General features: G+C 48.5%; 1 long non-coding RNA gene across 2 annotated transcripts; it reads left to right on the plus strand.

Moving 5' to 3' along the window:
* Nucleotides 1-1761: 1761 nt before the first annotated feature.
* LOC123776878 (uncharacterized) lies at nt 1762-7995 on the plus strand. 2 transcript variants are annotated; one of them, XR_006775521.2, is made up of 4 exons: nt 1762-2210; nt 2744-3140; nt 4251-4353; nt 7364-7995. It is a non-coding gene; the product is annotated as an uncharacterized LOC123776878 (long non-coding RNA). The 2 variants fall into 2 exon arrangements; XR_006775520.2 differs by having other exon boundaries at nt 2744-4353.
* Nucleotides 7996-13580: the final 5585 nt, after the last annotated feature.

Below are 13580 nucleotides of genomic sequence, written 5' to 3' on the forward strand. Positions count from 1 at the left end.
GGAAGCTTGCGCCTGATCTTTCCTAGTCCCTGTTCTATATGCCTCTTTCCTTTGCCAGATTTTAAATCATATCTTTACACTATAATAACTGCAAATAAGGGGTACCTGGGTGGCTCAGTGGGTTAAGCAGCTGCTTTCAGCTCAGGTCATGATCCTGGGGTCCTGGGATGGAGTCCTGAGTGGGCCTCCTGCTCTCCTGCTCAGCGGGGAGTCTGCTTTTCCCTCTACCTGCCCTCCCCGCCCCGCTCATGCATGCCCACGCGCTCTCTCTCTCTCAAATAAAATCTTAAAAAAAATCCCAAAACTATAACTAAGAGTATAACAGATTTTCTGAGTCTGTGAGTCCTCTGGTCAATCTTCAAAAGGAAGGCTCTGAGACGACGTTGCCGCCCCCTACCAGCTGCTGACCTGCGACTGGAAGGGCGCCCAAGCAGTCTTCACTCGCAGGCAGCTCTGGGCCAGGCACACTGTAGCTGTTATGTATGGCCACCTCTACCATTTCCCTCTCTAGCAAATTCCTTCCATTTTGTTTTACATACAGCTTTGGCCAAGTTCTGGTTAAATTCTTCAACTCTGTAACTTAAAAAACCTTTTAAGTTTTAAGTAATCTCTGTGCCCAATGTGGGGCTCAAACTGATGACCTCCAGATCAACAGTCATGAGCTTTACTGACTGAGCCAGCCAGGCGCCCCAGCTCTGTGACTTCTTCATCAGGAGCCAGAAAACTTTTTGTGTGGTTTCTAGCCACTAGGCAACTCTGTCATTGTAGTGGCTAATATCAAATTACGAGACACAGGAGTATTGGCAAGGATGTGGAGAAAAAGGAACACTTGTGCACTGTCGGTAGGAGCGTAAACTGGTACAACTGCTATGGAAAACAGTATAGAGGTTCCTCAAAAATGGAAAAATAGCAATACCACACAGTCCAGTAATTCACTGAGGAAAATGAAAACATTAATTTGAAAATATATATGCACCCCTATGTTTATTGCAGCATTATTTTCCAATAGCCAAGACACGGAAGCAACCCAAGTGTCCATCAATAAATGCATGGATAAAAAAGACGTGGTATGTATATGCTGGAATATTACTCAGCCATAAAAAAAAGAATGGATTCTTGCCGTTTGCAACAACATGGATAGATCTAGAGGGTCTCCGGTGTCCACTCCCATGATGTTCTGCAAAAGGGACTGTGGAGCCCTCAGCTGCCAGAGACACGCACATACTGAGCAGTGGAAAGGCCCGGGCCATCCACGACCTCTGCCCACATCCAACTGCCGATCTTCCTCCCCACACCTCCTTTTCCTCCAGCCAAGGTCCCTGGGCCCTTAGCTGCTCAACGGCACTGGGGACGACTCGGGGCGGCCGCGGGCACACGCCGGCTTCTGCGGAGGCCACGGTTCGGCTACATAGCCCGGGAGCCGTCCCACTACGGTCGGGGAGGCCCAGGGTCGAGGAGACGGCACATTCTCCGCGGTGAAGGCCCATACCTGGCGTGGCGGGACACCCTCCCACCCCGTGCCCTCCCCGCTCCCATTTCCGCCGGTTGGGGGAGCCTTATGGACTCCCTCCCCCGGCGCCCAACCGGTATCGAAGCGAAGGGCGGTCAGAACTGAAACTGGACAAACCACCTTCAAGGGCTGACGGCCGATGTCCCGCCCCCGCAGCCCTCCCGGAAACGCCCTGTCCTGGGCCCTCATTGGTCAGCTCCGAGGCGTCGTCGCAGTGTCTTCTGGGTAGTGTAGTTCCCGCCGCGGGGCCCCATTTGCCCCGCGTGCCGTGCATGCCCCGCGTGCCCGGGGGCCGAGCCCTCTGGGTGCTGCTACACAAGCCACGTGAGCGCGCGGTCCGTCGTGGTATCTTTGCCGAGCCATGAGCTCCCAGTCCTGGCTCCTTCTCTCTGAGACTCGTCCCGACTGTGGGACGGGCTTCCTCTCACGGAGGTACCCGCCCGGGCCGCGCGCTCTCCCGAGCCTCCTCACCGGTCCTCGGTCCCGCCGCCCCGGCAAGTGGCACCCTGGGCCCCGAAGGCATTTTACGCAGGACTGGGTGGGGACTGAGGCCATCCATCCATCGGCAGGGCTGGGGTCGGGTCTGCTGACACGTGGGACCCTCCCGGGCGTCCGCGTTTCAGGGCGCGTCTCCGCCCCCAGGGTAGGACGGCGGTGGCGGTGATGACCCGCGGCGGCGGTGATGACCGGCCCCGCGCAGGTGAGTCGAGCGTGCCCCCGCGGCCCCACTCGCTCAGACCCCCGTGTCGGGGATGTTGGCATCCTCCCTGCCGCCTTCGCCCTCCTGCCCCTCTCACTTGGGCTTCGGGAGTCCCATCTGGCCGCTAATCCAGCGGTTATGCAGAAGGGTTCCCATCTCTGTCAGTCATGGGGTGTGATACGGAAAGTGTGAAAGACACAGCAGCCAGCAAGTGCTCGGTAGTGAGGCTGAGCTGGGAGTGTTCAGGGAAACACAGGTCCCACCTGGTCTTTTGGGAACAGAGCCAGCGCAGGAGTCAGGCCTGGAATGGATCTAGACCTCTGTTCTGAGGGTGCTGGGAGTCATAGTTGATTTCGGGCAGCGGAGGGAGGTGGTCTGACTCAGGTGTTGGGAGGCTCCCTCTGGCTACAGAGGGAAGAACGGACTGTGCTGGAGGAAGGCACGGAGAGACTGCTGGTGACGGGTGGCTGCCCCAGGGTGGTGGCAATGGAGATGGCAGTGGTGCTTATACTCTGTATCCGTTATTTCAATAGGACCAGCCCAACTGCTGGATGTGAGGCAGCGAGAGACACTGACCTGTCGAGTGGCCTACGCGTTTGCACTCAGTGGTTTGATGGATTGAAGATCTATCAACAAATGTGGAAGTTGGGGGCTAGAGTAGATTCCAGGGACAAGATCTGGAGCGTGGATTTTGGAGAGTTTAAGTGTGATATATCCAGGAATGGAGGCACCATGTAGGCACCTGGTTGTGCGGCTCTGGAATTCTGCAGGATCAGGGCTGGACAGATCCAAAGGGTAGGGCTAGAGAGTGGGACTAGGGACAATGTGCGAGGGATGAAGGACAGTGATGAATGCCCCAACAAGTTGTGGGAAGAGAGGCTGGGGGCCAAGGAAGACCAGATGTTCTGACGGTGCAGTTGGAAGGTGGTGGTAGGTGTCACTAAGGCACTGTGAAGTCTGGGCCTATGTTAGCAGGGAATGAAGAGGGGGAGTGGCGGGGGCCAAGGCTCCTGATTGGCAAGTGGACCTGGGGTGCAGCCTGTGGCATGGCAGTGATGGATGTAGGGGGTAAGTGGGCCTGGGGTTGGGCTGATTCACCTGTCTGCAGGCTCACCAGGCTTTTATATCTGCCCTCTTTGGGGCCTGAGGGTTTTCATTCAGGGTTGCAGAGGCATTCAGCGGCAGATGGGGAGTTGCCTGGGACACAGGCAGTGTCCCGGCCCAGTGGGGTGGACTCTGAGTACGCCTCAGAGCGGGAGAGGAGGATCATGGCAAGTGAGAGGACAGCCTGTGCAAAGGAGAGTTGAAGAAGTCCAGCATCTCAGAGACCCAGTCGTAGTTCTGAGTGGCTGAATGTTGAAGGTAGGAACAGGGCCAGGGAGGGGAGTCTTTAATACAGGACAGGAGGATGCCTGTGGCAGTGGGCCACTGGAAGTGCAGGCAGCCTGGAGCAGGATAGGATTGCAGTTGCTATGCCGTGCACTCTCAGGACACCACATGAAGAGGGGCATGTGGGGAAGCCAGGGAGTTGCCAATGGGGTGAACTGGTTAGGTTGTGCTGGAATGGTGTGCATGCAGAACTATGAGGATGTTGAGTATGATATGTGCCTGATAGGTGGGAGGGCCAACTGAAGGGCCTTGGGAGCAGGTATCTGGCGCTAAGGAAGAATGGTGAGTGTAGGTTTAGTTGCATCTGAGAGGTGTGATGTGAGGGACACAGAGGGAATGGGCTGGGAGGAGAAAGGGTGAGGCCTGTGTGCCTGGACCAGAACATTGATGGCATCCATCCTGTTGTTGCTGTGGGATGGATGCAGAATCTGATAGGAACATGAGGAGAAAGTCATCAATGGCATTGTGACTTTGGTATTCTCTCTGAGGTAGAGTTCTAGAGGGAAAAGGAAGCATCAGGATGTGGTGGTGGTGGGGTGTTGAGCCTCTAGGAACCTAGGATGTCAGTGAGAGATAGGATAGTATCCTTGCATGTCAAAGGCTTCGATGTGTCCCTTTGATTGGTTTTTCTGCCCAATCCTCAACCCCTAGGATCGGCGGAACCCATCACTGCAAGGGAGGCTCCTTAACGTAACCCAGAGGTACCTATACCATGGTGTGCTGTGGGAGAACTTTGAGCTCATCAGCTCTCTGGGTAAGTCCTTACGCCCTCCCGCACTATACTGAGTACCCTCTGCCTTTTCCCATGAGAAGTTCTGTCTATCCCAAAGCTGGACCAGAGGGGCTGCTTCCTTCCCAAGTTCCCTATGGGGGTGCCGTGCGTGCTGTGACTGGGGCAGGTGAACTCTCCCTCGACTCTTTGAGCAGCCCTGTGAGTAGCCCCCAATAGGTATTACCTCAAGACTTCCTAAGGTAGAGTTTGGGGGCCAGGTCTTTCACAGGTGTCCAGCTGATCCCACCAATCTCAGCCTGTCTCCAGCTTGGTGACCCTGCTGGAGTCACGGCCCCTTTGTGCTACAAATGTGCCCTCTTCCTCTGCAAGTCTTTGTGCGGGACTGCCCAAGTCCTGGGCCAAGCTTGATCTTATGTACTATTTTCATTTAGTGTTAGATTTCTGGCTATGTGAGTCGGACAATACCAGTTCATGAAGGGAAGCTCAGGTCACGTGGTGACCTGGCATCAGCCCCTGGTTAGGCATTCAGTCTTTGTCAAAGGCCCATTGGCAAACTAGAGACTGTTTCTCTATTTTTTTTTAATATTTCATTTATTTATTTATTTTATTTATTTTATTTATTTATTTATTTTTTTAAGATTTTATTTATTTATTTGACACAGAGAGACAGCCAGTGAGAGAGGGAACACAGGCAGGGGGAGTGGGAGAGGAAGAAGCAGGCTCCTAGCGGAGAAGCCTGATGTGGGGCTCGATCCCAGAACGCCGGGATCACGCCCTGAGCCGAAGGCAGACGCTTAACGACTGCGCCACCCAGGCACCCCAATCATTTATTTATTTATTTGAGAGAGAGAGAGCACAAGCAGGAGAGCTGCAGAAGGAGAGGGAGAAGGAGAAGCAGGCTCCCCACTGAGCAGGGAACCCCACATGGGGCTCGATCCCAGGACCCTGGGATCATGACCTGAGCCGAAGGCAGATGCTTAACCAACTGAGCCACCCAGGCGCCCGTACTTCTGGTTTTCCATCTTTGCAGGGAGTGGAAGCTTCAGGGACTTGCATTTAGCCCTTCTTAGCATAATGACTTATACCCCCAAGTATTTCTTTCTGGGGAATGCTGTACTCAGTTATTCACTGCCAAAGGCCTCTTTAGGCCAAGCATTGTGGCTGCCTGGACATCACTGCTGCCTGTGATGGCGGATGTGCCCCCCTTGTATTTGGTAATTAAGTGCTGCCACTTGGCCTCTGCTACTCATGGGATCATCCCGTAGAGAACAGAGAGCCCATCTCCATGGCAGCATCTCCTACAGTCAAAAGTGGCTTACAAAAGAGAGCAACCACAGAGATTTTCACTCCTCTCACTAATATAGTTCTCATTTATCTTAGCGAAGGGAGTGTCTTCTGTGTCTTTTTGTGGAGCAGAGTTGGGAGATGGTGTTGTAACTATTATTGCCGCTGTAACAGATTACTACAGATTAGCAGCTTGATGCGGCACAGATACCCTCCGTGTTTTATTGTCCCGTCCGCTACCAGCCAGTGCCCTAATTTTCACATGAGAACGTGGCAAGATTGCCATTCCAGTTGATATAAATCGGTCACCTGCATAATTGAGTTTTGTTTGATTTTTAGCATCATCAGCCCTGCAGCTGTAAGAAATCAGATTCTTGTAGGGATGTCACGGAATCCATCTATTTCTCAGACTGTGGCTTGAGCTGATAGTTTAAGAACCTGAATATATTCTGTTCTTTCTGTAAGTGCTCCAGCGTCCTTGCAGTTGTCATTACTGCCATAAAAGTGAAGTGCAGTAGCCACCTGGGCTCCCAAGGCACAAGATAGTAGCTTGTTTAATTGATACCACCGCATGCCCTGGGTTACTCTTATTCTCTATGGCAAGGAGCTCTGCACTGTGCTCATGTCGCAAACACAACTAAATCAATCTTCAGATTCCATCTGTGTAGGCTATCTCCTGGAACTATTCCCAGTACCAGTATCGGTATCAGTTCCAGCATCAGTACCAGTTCTGTATCAATTTGGGTTCAGTCAGCAGAGAGAAACCACACAGTGCTTTGAACAGGGAAGATTCAAAATAAAGTACTGGTAACATCACCAGAGGATTGGAATGAGTAGAGGGGCTGGGTACTGGAGAAGATGTGAGCGCTCATGGAGAAGTTGCACAGATAGCAGCAGACCACCGAGGGAGCGCACAGCAAGTGGGAAACAAGCCGTGTTCATCCTGCAGTTCCTTCTCCATGCCCTCTACTAACAGAGGTTAGCATCAGGGGCGCCTGGGTGCCTCAGTCAGTTAAGCCTCTACCTTCGGCTCAGGTCATGACCCCAGGGTCCTGGGACAGAGCCCCGCATTGGTCTCCCTGCTCAGGGAGCCTGCTTTTCCCTCTGCCACTCCCCCTGCTTGTGGTCTCTCTCTGTGTCAAATAAATAAATAAAATATATATATTTTAAAAAGATTAACATCATGCAAGCTTGCAAAGAAAAATATTTAAAGAATCCATTTACACAGAGGAGGCAAATGGGTCAATTTGGAGCTGAGAGACAGTTCGGTGATAACCAGCACAGTAGCCTATGCAGAGCTGTCCAGTATGGATCTATTGTACACACGGCGTGAATCATGCACATATCCTTCTGTGTCACACTCGAACCAGCTGCTGTGCTGCAATGACTTTTTCATGGGACTGGACACATGCCTCTTCACAATGCTGTCACCAGTAGCCAAGGCCCTGCCAAAACCCTTTGCAGAGAAGTGAGTTGGAGACCGTAGCTCTCCTCCCACTTCTGCTACCTCTTTGTGTCCTCATCTCTGTTGAGATCTTTCACATTCTGTCATCTGGCTGGGTCCTAGCCTTCAGGGTCAGCCCCTTCCATCCAGAACCCCCCACCCCCAGCTTCACGGGACCTTCCAGCAATCCCATGGACTCCTTCCTGAGTGTGTTGACATGCACTGGTGATGAAGGTGCCTCCTCGTCCAATCCTAGCACTCAGTTCACTGACATTTCTCTGCTTTCATGTTGTCCGTGTCAAGTGGAAGAGGAGGAGGACACCCTCGAGCAGCTGAAGAGCTTATTTGGCCCACTCATCAGAACACCCCTTCGTGTGTGGGGAGTGTGGCATGGACTTCCAGGCCAGCTTTGGCCTCAGCCAGCAACAAGCCACTCACAGTATGGGGAAGCTACTGAGCAGCACCAGGGAGACCTTCCCTCACAGCTCCATCAGACAGCACCCAGGAGTCCACACCGGACAGAAACCCTTCAAGTGCAACAACTGTGGGAAATCTTTCCTGGAGAGTTGTGCCCTCGTCAACCACCTAAGAACTTACACTGAACTGAGATCCTACAGATGCTCAACAGGTGGGAATGCCTTCAAGGAGGAACCGATTCTTATTACTCAGAGAAAAATTCACACTGGAGGAGCATCCTATGTATGTAAAGAGTATGGCAAGTCCTTCAGCCACCCATGTACATTGAGCACACATCATACAGTTCATACAGAAATAAAATGTTACAAGTGCAGTAAATGTGGGAAAACACTCAACCACAAATCCACACTTGTTCAGCACCAGAGAATTCATACAGGGGAAAGGCCTTGTAAGTGCAGTGAATGTAGGAAAGACTTCAGCCTCGCATCTACCCTTATTCGGCACCAGAAAGTTCATGCTGGGGAAAGGCCCTATAAATGCACCAAATGTGGGAAATTCTTTAGCCAAAACTCCAACCTCATTCAGCACCAGAGAGCTCAGCCTGGAGCAACACCTTATGAATGCATTGAATGTGGGAAAGCCTACAGCAGAATCTCTTGTCTGAGTCAGCACCAGAAGGTTCCATGAGAGAAGGGCCATAAGAGTGCTGCCAGTGTGGGAAAGTCTTCCTTGAAATAGCCACAGGTGTTTAGTACCAGAAAGTTCTCAACACAGAAAGGCCTCTCATGTGCAGCACGTGTTGCACCTTAGTTGCCTCTCTTAACTTGTCGAACACCAGAAATTATAGGAAAGCCTTTAGACATAGGCTTAACCTTGTTCGGTACTGGCAAATTCATAACACCAAAAGGACTTTAAATGCGGTCAGTGTGGGAAACCTTTACCCCAAAGCAGCAAACTTGTTCTACATGCAAGTTTCCATACCATAGAATACCCTCTTTATTTTATTTTTTTTAGATTTTATTTATTTATTTGACAGAGAAGAGAGAGAGAGCACAAGCAGGGGACAGGGCCAGAGGGAGAGGGAGAAGCAGGCTTCCCACTGAGCAGTGAGCCTGATGCGGGGCTCGATCCCAGGACCCTGGGATCATGACCTGAGTGGAAGGCAGACGCTTAACTGAGCCACTCAGGTGCCCCTAGAATACCCTCGTTAGTCCAACTAATGTGGAAAAGTTTTCAGCTGCAGCTCCAACCTTATTCCACTCCAGAAGGTTCGCACTGAAGGCCTTACGAGTACAGTGAAAGTGCCTTCAGCCACGGCTATCGCCTTGTTCAACCTCACATCAGAGAGAAGACTGTGAGGGCGCCGCTGCCAGAAGTCCAACCTTGTGATAGTTTTCTGTTTCTGTGTAACTGTTGCAGTTACTAAAACATCCATTTCTTAGTTCACAGTACTGAGGTCAGAATTCTAGCACAACCTCCTGCTAGAATGAAGGTGCTGGCTAGACTGAGTTCTTGTCTGGAGGCTCTGGGGAAAAATCCTAGTCTCATGGATTACCATGGAAAAATCTGTTTTTGGGAGGGAAGGGCAGCAAAGCAGGGTTTAATGAGCGATAGTGAAGCTTGTTGAATGATAGAGGACAAAGCTCCCAATGAGGGCGGGCCCCAGAGGGTTGCCCTACAATGGAAAAGTCTTGAGGTCATCTTAGAATTCTGCCTACCACTTTTTTTTTTTTTAAGATTTTATTTATTCATTTGAGAGAAACAGAGAGAGCACGAGCACGGGGCGAGATGTAGAGGGAGAAGCAGACTCCCCGCTGAGCCAGGAACCTGATGTGGGGCTCAATCCCAGGACCCAGAGATCATGACCCGAGCTGAAAGCAGACGCTTAACCATTTGAGCCACCCAGGCGCCCCTGCCTACCATGCTTTTAAAAGGGCAAAAGATCTGGACACCTCAGCAAAGAAGATACACAGGCGGCAAATAAGCATAATAAAATATGCTCAAGCAATATCGTATGCCCTTAGGGAATTGCAAGTTAAAACAATATCATTACATATGTATTAGAATAGCTAAAATCCAAAATACAACAGGAGGAACCAGAACTCTCATTCACTGCTGGGGAGAATGCAAAATGGTACAGCCACTTTGGAAGAGTTTGATAGTTTCTTGCAAAGTTAAATATAGTCCTACTATATGATCCAGCAATCACACTCCTAGGAATTTACCCAAATGTGCTGAAAACTTACAACCACACACAAAAAAAGGCACACAAATGTTTGTAATTGCTCAGAACTGGAATCAACTCAGATGTTCTTCCATAGGAAAATGGATAAAGAAACTGGCACATCCCTACAATGGACTATTATTCAGCAATTAAAAGAACTGAGTTGTCAAGCCACAAAAAGGCCTGGAGGATTCTTAAATGCATATTGCTAAGTGAAAAAGTTGGTGTGGAAAAGGCACCCACCATACAATTCCAACTTTATGACATTCTGGGAAAGGCAAGACTTAGAGACAATAAAATCGTGGTTGATGGGGACTTGGGGGAGGGAGGGATGAATAGGTGAAGCACAGGGGTTTTTTCGTGCAGCAAAACTATTCTATATGATACTGTAATGACTGACATGTGACATTATGTATTTGTCAAAACCCAAATTGTGTTCAACTCTAATGTAAACTATAGACTTTAGTTAGTAATAATGTATCAATATGGGTTCATCAATATAACAAATATACCACACTAAAGATGTTAATAGTAGGGGAAACTGTACGGAGAGACCAGGAATATGGGAACTCTGTACTATCAGCTCAATTTTCCATAAACCTAGAACGTAGTGCTCTAAAAGTAATGTATATTAATAAAAACTAGAGTAATATTGGTATATAGATGTCAGAAATTTAAAAAGTGAGCCAGACTAGAAACAGTCACTGGGAAAATCCTGTGATTTTCATGTGCAGTTCATACTGGGCTACTTGGAGTACAGCTGGCCAGTTTCAGGCAGTGTCTGTTCAAATCTAAAACAAGGTTCTTCCGTGACAGGCTCAAGGAGAGTCATACAATGAACTTGAGAGCTGCACTGTTTTGAGGGAAAAGTGTCTAGCAATAGGGCACTACTGGAAATAATTAGGGTATCTCCATTAAAAAATGTTGGCGTTGAACATGATTACATTTATAATCAGCAAATATGGGGCGCCTGGGTGGCTCAGTCGTTGAGCGTCTGCCTTTGGCTCGAGTCATGGTCTTAGGGTCCTGGGATCGAGCCCTGCATCAGGATCCCTGCTCAGCGGGAAGCCTGCTTCTCCCTCCCCCCCCCCCCCCCCGCTGGTGTTCCCTCTCTTGCTGTGTCTTTCTCTGTCCAATAAATAAATAAAATCTTAAAAAAATAATCAGCAAATATACTAATAAACATTCTTTAATAAGCAGAAAACATCATGTGCTTGTTAAAGAATGGACAGAGTCCTGGGGCGCCTGGGTGGCTCAGTCATTAAGCATCTGCCTTTGGCTCAGGGCGTGATCCCAGGGTTCTGGGGTCGAGTCCCACATCAGGCTCCTCCGCTGGGAGCCTGCTTCTTCCTCTTCCACCCCCACCCCCCGCTTGTGTTCCCTCTTTCGCTGGCTGTCTCTCTCTCTCTGTCAAATAAATAAATAAAATCTTAAAAAAAAAAAAAAAAGAATGGACAGAGTCCCAGCTGAGGCTTTTATCTCAGTGACCTGGATGTCCCACTCTCTCTTCCCTGCTCCTGATGAGCAGGGACTTGGGGTTGTCTCCTTGTCCAATGTCAACCAACCCAAGAAGTACTAAAGGCTGAAAACATGTGATCCCAAACAATGATGTGAATCTACATGAAAAAACAAAAAGCACCAGTAATTATGTATAAGAAAGTATACATACTGTTTCTTTTTTTTAACTTATTGTAAAAGCAAGTGTACAAAACCATTTACATAACTGTACTGTTTGACCTATAACAAACAGAAATATATTTGCCATTAGCAGCACGGTGGAAGTGGGTGGACATAACTATATTGGCTTAAGGAAATGACTACAGAGAGTATCTCAAATTCAATACATGGGTATATTTATTTGTCCAACCTCATCTAATTTTGCACTTGAAATGAGTGCATTCTGTTATACATAAGTCACACACTAATAAAGTTGACTAAAATTCCGGTTAGAAAATGGGCAAAAACTTGAGCAGATATTTCATTAAGGAAAATATATGGAGAGCAAATATATACATGAAAAGATGTTCAATAACTATTGCTAGTGGGGATGTAAAATGGTGCAACTACTCTGGAAAACAGTTTGGCAGTTTAGCATCCACTTACTGTACAACTCTACAATTGTAACCCTGGGCATTTATCACCTCCTTGACACTCACAACAATGAAAACTCATGTCCACACAAATATGAAAACAGGTTCATAGAAAACTGAATTCAAATGTTCATGGCAGTGTTATTTGTAATATCTAACAATGATAATAATAATAATAATGTAGACAGCCCAAATGGCCTTCAATAGGTGAATGGTTAAACAAACTGTGGTAGATCCAGATAATGCGATACTAGTCAGCAATGAAAAGGAACAAGCTATTGATAACACACACCTTGGATGGATCTCAAAGGCATTATGCTGAGTGATAAAAGCCCATGGTATCGCCCATCTATGCTATAGGATTCCCTTTACGTAACATTTGTGAGATGGCACAGTTATAGCGATGGAAGACAGATCAGTGGTGGTCAGGATTAGGAGAGGGTACGACCTAAGTGTTAGTTACAAGTTTCTTTTTGAAATGGAACAGCTCTGTATCAGACTGTGGTGGTGGTGGTAACAGGAATCTACACGTGTGATACAATTTCACAGAACCACATAAAGAGTATATGTGAAAATTGGTGTATTCTGAACAAGGTCTGTAGCTGAGTTAAAAGTATTGTGTTAGTACTGTTTTCCTGGTTTTGACATGTACTGTGGTTATGTAGAACATTATCATTGAGGGAAGCTGGATGAAGGCTACATGGGAGCACTTTTGCCACTTCTTTCAAACTACTTCAAAATAAAAAGTATTTTAGGGGTGCCTGGGTGGCTCAGTTGGTTAGGTGTCTGCCTTCAACTCAGTCATGATCTCGGAGTCCTGCGATCGAGCCCCATGTCAGGCTCCCTGCTCAGCGGGGAGTCTACTTCTCCCTCTACCCCTCACCCCTCCCCCCGCTCATGCTCTCTCAAATATAAATGAATAAAATCTTTAAAAATAAATAAATAATTTAAAAAATTCCTTGAATGTGTATGTCCAATTGAAAGGGGAAACATAAATAAAGGCACTATGAAATTAAAGGACTATCTATTAGAATGGCTAGCAGAAGGTAAACACACATACTACCCTGCTTTCAAAAGGGATAGGCACACAATTTCTGCAGGGTACACAAGCACTCTCACCAGCATTGCGATTGTCATAAGACCCTCACAGACACTGCTGGGCTTCTGTGGGAGCGGTGGGGTAAGAGGACACAGCCACCTCTCTGTAGGGTCATCGGTCTCATCTGTCAGCCTAGAAAGTGTACTTTGATAAGGGAGCACATCATAAAATACAGGCAGGACTCTTGCCCAAGGGACGTATTCTTTTTTTAAATTAGAAAAAAAATTTTTAAAGACTTTATTCATTTGTTTGAGAGAGAGAGAGAGCATAAGCAGAGGGGAGAGGGAGAAGCAGGCTCCCCACCGAGCAGGGAGCCCAATGTGGGGGCTTGATCCCGGGACCCTGGGACCACAACCCAAGCCGAAGGGAGATCCCCAACTGACTGAGCCACCCAGGCAACCCCCCAGGGATGTATTCTTACATGCCACACCATTCACAACGGGAGAGAGGAAAGAATAATTCCCTCTGGACTACAGAGAGAAGGGTCTACACTGTTTCAAATTCACTGCATAAAATGTGATCCTAGTAATTCTTCTGTATCTCATACTTTCCTATCCACACACTTCAAACTTGCATCAAATTTAACCACTATGTCCTGCTAGATGCAAAATGGTACACAGAGGCAGGGGGGTCAGAACTTAGGGAGTCAGGCTGAGCCGAGTTTGTACCTGGGCTCGCATGAGACTGTGG

Source organism: Ursus americanus, chromosome 21 (assembly GCF_024610735.1).
Source record: "Ursus americanus isolate L20-20 chromosome 21, mUrsAme1.1.p, whole genome shotgun sequence".
Taxonomy (NCBI): Eukaryota; Metazoa; Chordata; class Mammalia; order Carnivora; family Ursidae; genus Ursus; species Ursus americanus.